Source organism: Mandrillus leucophaeus, unplaced genomic scaffold (genome assembly GCF_000951045.1).
Source record: "Mandrillus leucophaeus isolate KB7577 unplaced genomic scaffold, Mleu.le_1.0 Scaffold388, whole genome shotgun sequence".
Taxonomy (NCBI): domain Eukaryota; kingdom Metazoa; phylum Chordata; class Mammalia; order Primates; family Cercopithecidae; genus Mandrillus; species Mandrillus leucophaeus.
This window is the reverse complement of record NW_012104120.1, coordinates 1,551,065-1,557,946: the sequence shown is the minus strand read 5'-3', so window position 1 is coordinate 1,557,946 and position 6,882 is coordinate 1,551,065. Positions and strand designations below refer to the sequence as shown.

The following is a 6,882-nucleotide window of genomic DNA, read 5'->3' as shown; positions in this document are numbered from 1 at the left end:
TTCATTTCAACTTTGGTGAATCTGACAATTTTGTGTCTTGGAGTTGCTCTTCTCGAGGAGTATCTTTGTCGCATTCTCTGTATTTCCTGAATTTGAATGTTGGCCTGCCTTGCTCGGTTGGGGAAGTTCTCCCGGATAATATCCTGCAGTGTGCTTTCCAACTTGGTTCCATTCTCCCCGTCACTTTCAGGTACACCAATCAGATGTACATTTGGTCTTTTCACATAGTCCCATATTTTTTGGAGGCTTCATTCGTTTTTTTTTTTTTTCACTCTTTTTTTCTCTAAACTTCTCTTTCACTTCATTTCATTCATTTGATCTTCAATCACTGATACCCTTTCTTCCAGTTGATTGAATCAGCTATTGAAGCTTGTGCATTTGCCACGTAGTCCTCATGTCATGGTTTTCAGCTCCATCAGGTCATTTAAGGACTTCTCTACACTGGTTATTCTAGTTAACCATTCGTCTAATCTGTTTTCAAGGTTTTTAGCTTCTTTGTGATGGGTTCGAACTTCCTTCTTTAGTTCAGAGAAGTTTGATCGTCTGAAGCCTTTTTCTCTCAGCTCGTCAAAGTCATTCTCCATCCAGCTTTGTTCCATTACTGGCGAGGAGCTGCATTCCTTTGGAGGGGAAGAGGTACTCTGATTTTTAGCATTTTCAGTTCTTCTGCTCTGTTTTTTCCCCATCTTTGTGGTTTTATCTACCTTTGGTCTTTGGTGATGGTGACGTACAGATGGGGTTTTGGTGTGGATGTCCTTTCTGTTTGTTAGTTTTCCTTCTAACAGTCAGGATTCTCAGCTGCAGGTCTGTTGGAGTTTGCCAGAGGTCCACTCCAGACCCTGTTTACCTGGGTATCAGCAGCAGAGGCTGCAGAGCAGTGAATGTTGCTGAACAGCAAATGTTGCTGCCTGATCGTTCCTCTGGAAGCTTCATCTTGGAGGGGTACCCTGCCGTGTGAGGTGTCAGTCTGCTCCTACTGGTGGGTACCTCCCAGTTAGGCTACTTGGGGGTCAGGGACCCACTTGAGGAGGCAGTCTGTCAGTTCTCAGATCTCCAACTCTGTGCTGGGAGAACCCCTACTCTCTTCAAAGCTGTCAGACAGGGACATTTAAGTCTGCAGAGGTTTCTGCTCCCTTTTGTTCAGCTATGCCCTGCCCCCAAAAGTGGAGTCTACAGAGACAGGTAGGCCTCCTTGAGCTGTGGTGGGCTTCACCCAGTTTGAGCTTCCCTGCGCTTTTTTTACCTACTCAAGCCTCAGCAATGGTGGGCGCCCCTCCCACAGCCTCGCTGCCACCTTGCAGTTCTATCTCAGACCACTGTGCTGGCAATGAGTGAGGCTCCATGGGTGTGGGACCCTCTGAGCCAGGCATGGGATATAATCTCCTGGTGTGCCATTTGCTAAGACCATTGGAAAAGTGCAGTATTAGGGTGGGAGTGACCCAATTTTCCAGGTGCTGTCTGTCACAACTTCCCTTGGCTAGGAAAAGGAATTCCCTGACCGCTTGTGCTTCCTGGGTGAGGCAATGCTTTGCCCTACTTTGGCTCACGCTCAGTGGTCTGCGCCCACTGTCCTGCACCCACTGTCCAACACGCTTCAGTGAGATGAACCCAGTACCTCAGTTGGAAATGCAGAAATCACCCGTCTTCTGCGTCGCTCACTCTGGGAGCTGTAGACTGCAGCTGTTCTTATCCGGCCATCTGGGAACTGCCCCCGACCATTTGTATATCTTCTTTTGAGAATTGTTTATTCATGTCCTTAATCTACTTTCTGATGAAATTGTTCACTTTTTTTCTTGTTGATTTGTTTGAGTTCTTTATAGATTCTGGATATTAGTCCTTTGTTGGATATATAGATTGCAAAGATTTTCTCCTATTCTGTGGGTTGTGTGTTTACTTTGCTGATTGCTTCTTTTGTTGTGCAGAAGCTTTTTAGTTTAATTAAAACCCATCTATTTATCTTTGTTTTTGTTACATTTGCTTTCGGATTCTTGGTCATGAAGTCTTTGCCTAAGCCAATATCTAGAAAGTTTTTTCTGATGTTATCTTCTCAAATTTTTATGGTTTCAGGTTTTAGATTTAAGTCTTTGATCCATCTTGAGTTGATTTTTGTATAAGGTGAGAGATGAGGATCCAGTTTCATTCTTCTACACGTGGCTAGCGAATTATCCCAGCACCATTTGTTGAATAGGGTGTCCTTTCCCCACTTTATGTTTTTGTTTGCTTTGTCAAAAATCAATTGACTGTAAGTGTTTTGCTTTTTTTCTGGAATCTCTATTTTGTTCCATTGGTCTATATAACTATTTTTATACCAGTACCATACTGTTTTGGTGACTATGGCCTTATAGTGTAGTTTGAAGTCAGGTAATGTAATGTCTCCAGATTTGTTCTTTTTGCTTAGTCTTGCTTTGAATAGTAACAGCCAACCTTTATTAAAAGATCACTATGTACCTGGCATTTACCTAGACATTTTCAATTTATGTTAACTCAGCTCTCACAGCAACATTGTAAATTGGTGTGATAATAGCAACTCTATGATATTATCACACAATTTCCTAGAAGAGTGATCTGAAGTTCATGTGGCTAGTACATTGTAAAGTCTAAATTTGAGCCCAGATGTATTACTCCAAGGCCAATGCTGAGTCTTCTGGGATACTCTTCTCAAATGGCAATTCTAATCTTGTTGGCCAAGCCCTTGCCCTTCCCCCTGCAGCAGAATCATATGCAAGTTTCTTTGATTTAACTGCCTATGATAGTCCTCTGTTATAATCCTCAGGGAGTTAATGGAGTTAATTACTTGTTATTTGATTTTCAGATGCCTATTAGTCGGGAAGGATTATGCTAATGTATTTACTTACCTAATTAGGATTGAAAATGGGGACACAAGGCAGGAAGGAGAAACCAACCACTTGAGCTGTTACAGAGAGCAGTGTAATTTTGCTTTCGGGGTTTATGCAGCCTTCCCCCATCTCCTGCCCATGTTCTGGATGAAGGGAAAGGCTTGGGAACAGACCTCAACAGAGACCAAGCAGTGTGACATGGCATCTGAATGTGGAGTCCATCTCTGGATGCATCAGTAGGAGCAGAGAGGAAGGAGCAAAGGAGGGGAAGTTTCCACCAATCTCTTCCCTGGTGACCTCCCAGTCAGCACACTGGGTTTTATCTTGGATAGCACTCACCACTGTCATGTGACAAATGCTGGGTACCACTGGGGAATGCTTAGCTTGGAGAAGAGATGGTCTTCTTCAAGAGGACTGCGTGAAGGAGGAATTCACTGCTAAAAAAAAAAAAAAAAAAGAAGAAAGAACGAAATGTTAACTACACCCACCCCGCCCTTCTGCCCCAGAAATCTTCAAAAGGACCTTTAAATCCTTGAGATCCTAAGAACTGGCAGGTACTTGGACCTTTGAATGCCCTTTCCCATAATGTCTACACATCCGTCTCAATGTTATATACCTTTCAAGGCCAGTACCAATCCCCTAGAGTTCCTGGCCCCACAAGTGGACCCTCTGGGTCCTTTTTAGCATCCTCCTATACCCTTGGCCAGCACAGGTGATTGGACAGCATTCTGTTGATTACCAGTAATAGCAAATCAAGCTCAGGCTGGCTTGAATAAAACATGTCATTTACTGGCTTGCAAAACTGAAGGGTTCTGGTTCTTTCTCAGCCCCCTAGCATCCCTGTGACAAGCTTCCAGCCCAATCACTCTTACCTTGGACCCTGGGTGATAGGAACTCACATGATGTCAGCGGGACTTGGGCTTCTTGTGTCTCTGAGCTATGCTGTCCTGTCAAATTTGCCTTTCATGGCTTTCCAATTCCACCCTCCAGGTTCCAGCCCTGTGCAAGAAAGAGAGTCTCTCCCTTGGAAATGGCATGGAAATCCTGGGTTTCTGTCCCATTGGCGCTGACAGAGTCATGTGCCCACCTGAAGCCAATCATTGTGTAGGAGGATGTCATGCTTTGATTGGTTAGACTTCAGTCTAACCCCATGGTCACTCTAGGAGGCAGGGATAGAGCTCACACTGCAAAGTGCATAGACTGAGAGGGAGGAAGGATGGTTTCCCATTTCCAAAAAGAAGATGAATAGTCACATGTGGCTAGAAATACATGTCCACCAACAGTGGGCAGTTAGTGGTCAGAGATGTTATATCGTTGGTGAACAAAGGAACCATGTTTACCTAAAGTTCTAGTCTGCTACATCACCGGGGTCTGACCTTGTATTATGGGCTGAGTCTTGAGCCCCCAAATTCATATGTAGAACCCCTAATTACCAGTATCTCAGAAGGTGACTGTATTTGGAACTAGGGCCTTTAAAGAGGTGATTAATTTGGGATGAGGCTGTTAAGGTGGGCCCTGATCCAATCTGACTGGTGCCCTTATAAGAAGAAGAAATTTGGACACATAAAGAAACACCAGGGAGGCACAAGTACAGAGGAAAGGCCATGTGAGGACACAGGGAGAAGGAGGCTGTCAGCAAGCCAAGGAGAGAGGCCTTGGGAGAAACCAAACCTGCGGAAGCCTTGGTCTTGGACTTCCAGCCCCCAGAACTATGAGAAAATGAATTTCTATTGTTTAAGCTCCCCAGTTATATGGCAACTCCAGTAGATTAATACACCCTGAGTCTGAGAAAGAGAAGCAGTAGCCAACACTGGGTGTGGACACCTTCGCAGAGTTCTGTGTCTTATTCCTCATAGGGTATGTGGGATAGATGGGGAGGGCTGTGAATGACTTCAATTATAACTTGCCTGCCTTGGCTCTGGAACTGGACTGAAGAGCAGGGACAAGCCCAACAGTTAAAGCAGTGAGAACAGTGGGGTTGTAAACGTTTTTTTGCCATGTCCCATGGATAAATGGACATTAAAACCCAACACGCACACAAGTATATAGAACAGAACTGAAGCAAAAACCTCAGGAAATAAGGTGCAGCCTTTCTATATGCAATGCACATTGATATCTCCTATTATATTTTCATTCATTTAAAAAATGCTGATTATGGCCTCCAAATTGATTCATAGCTCACCAATGGGTTACAGACTGCGATTCGAAAAACCACTTCTCAGACTCTCCCAACATTGTCTTGCTTTCCTCCAGGTACAGCTTCGGAAGGTGCTGCTATGTCCTGGGGTCTTCAAAGTCCCTGCGTATTCCTTCACCCTGCAGGATTTTTGTTCACAGCATTTATCATCACGTGGGATGATGAATTCATTTTATTGATCATTAGCATAGAAAACACCTGAGGGTAAGGGCTTTTTTGGTCTGTTTTGTGTAGCCATTTCTCCAGCACCAAGGCAGTGCTTGAAGCACAGGGAGTTTGTGCAAGAGTTGTGAATGAATGGAGCTGAAACTCCTGGACTGGAAGACACTACAGATGACAGTCATCCATTGGAACATCAGCAGTTGGCTTGTCAGGGAACTGTAGTTCAATTCCCATCTGTCCCCTCTCCTGGGCCTACCCTGGTCCATGGGGACTGGAACTTCACTTTCTGCCCCTGACACTGCCCCAGGGAGGCAGTGTCTCAGAGCTGGCCTGGACCCCTTAACCTCCTCCCTGTCCTTTTGACAAGCCCTGTCACTGCTTATCCTTGAACTCTTTCCTGCCCTCAGTACCCAGGCCTGGGGCTCTTTTCATGCCTAGGCCACCTTCTTCTTGCCCTTGTGGTGCTACACTGGGGAGTCCTGGGAGGAGGGTGCCCTAAGCCAGGAGTGTCCCAGTGAATCAGTTGACGTTCTTGCTGTGGCCTCTGGTTCAGTAGCTATATGGTCTTGGCATATTTTCTCTCTGAGCCTTGGCTTTTTCATCTGCAAAATGGAAAATAATCATCAATCTCTTGCAAATCTGCTGTAAAGGTGAAAGGTGGCAATGCATGTGTGGTACCTATGCTTACAAGCTTTCCTTTTCCTTCCTCCAGCATTATAGTGCTCTAATATAAAATAAGACAACAGCTAACCTTCAGTCTATAGATTCAGATACAGGATGTCAAACCTGAGTTTAACTCTAGCACTTAGAGTTGTTGGGGACCACAGGTCAGATCCACTGGAGGCAGGTGGGAGTTTGAGTAATAGTCTCTTACTCAGACCTGGAGTCAGTACAGCAGAGTCTCTTGCCCCAGGGCTCTAGGGGCTCAGACCTGTCTCTATGAGCCTATAATAGTCTAGGTTCTCTAGAGAAACAGAACTAATAGATAGTTATCTATCTATCTATGTATCTATCTATGTATCTATGTATCTATGTATCCATCTATCTATCTATCTATCTATCTATCTATCTATCTATCTATCTATCTATCATCTCTGTATCCATCTTCTGCGTATATATCTATCTATGTACCTATTATCTATCTATCATCTATATGTCTTTCTGTCTATCTATCTAGAGATGTATTAGAAGGCACTGGCTCATGTGGTTATGTAGGCTGAGAAGCCTCAAGTTGTGCAGTTAGCAAGCCGGAAACCTGGGAGGGTCAATGGTGCAGTTCCAGTCCAAACCTGAGCCCAAAGGCAAGAAAAGAACTGCATCCTGGCATGAAGAGAGTCAGGCAGAGAGGAGCTGCTTCTCCACAGGAGGGTCAGTCTTTTTGTTTAATTCAGTCCTTCAACAGATTGGATGAGGTCCACTCACACTAGGGAGGGCCATCTGCTTTATTCAGTCTATGGATTTAAGTGTCAGTCAAGTCCAAAAACACCCTCACAGTCACACCCAGAATATTTGACCAAATATCTGGGCACCCCATGGCCCAGTCAAGTTGACACATAAAATGGACCAGCACCAACACTCCATTATGGTGCTTTCCTGTGCCCATCCAGTTTCTGACTGACCTTACCCTGCTTCTGACTCAGTGTCATCTCATTCTCCTCCTTCTGCTTCCCCATCCCCAAATCCTGC

General features: G+C 44.7%; 1 protein-coding gene across 1 annotated transcript in view; it reads left to right on the top strand.

Annotated features, from left to right (window-relative positions):
- Positions 1-6,882, top strand: part of FRMPD2 (FERM and PDZ domain containing 2) — a 132,924-nt gene that overhangs the window by 66,808 nt on the left and 59,234 nt on the right. The gene's annotated exons all lie outside the window — the stretch shown is intronic.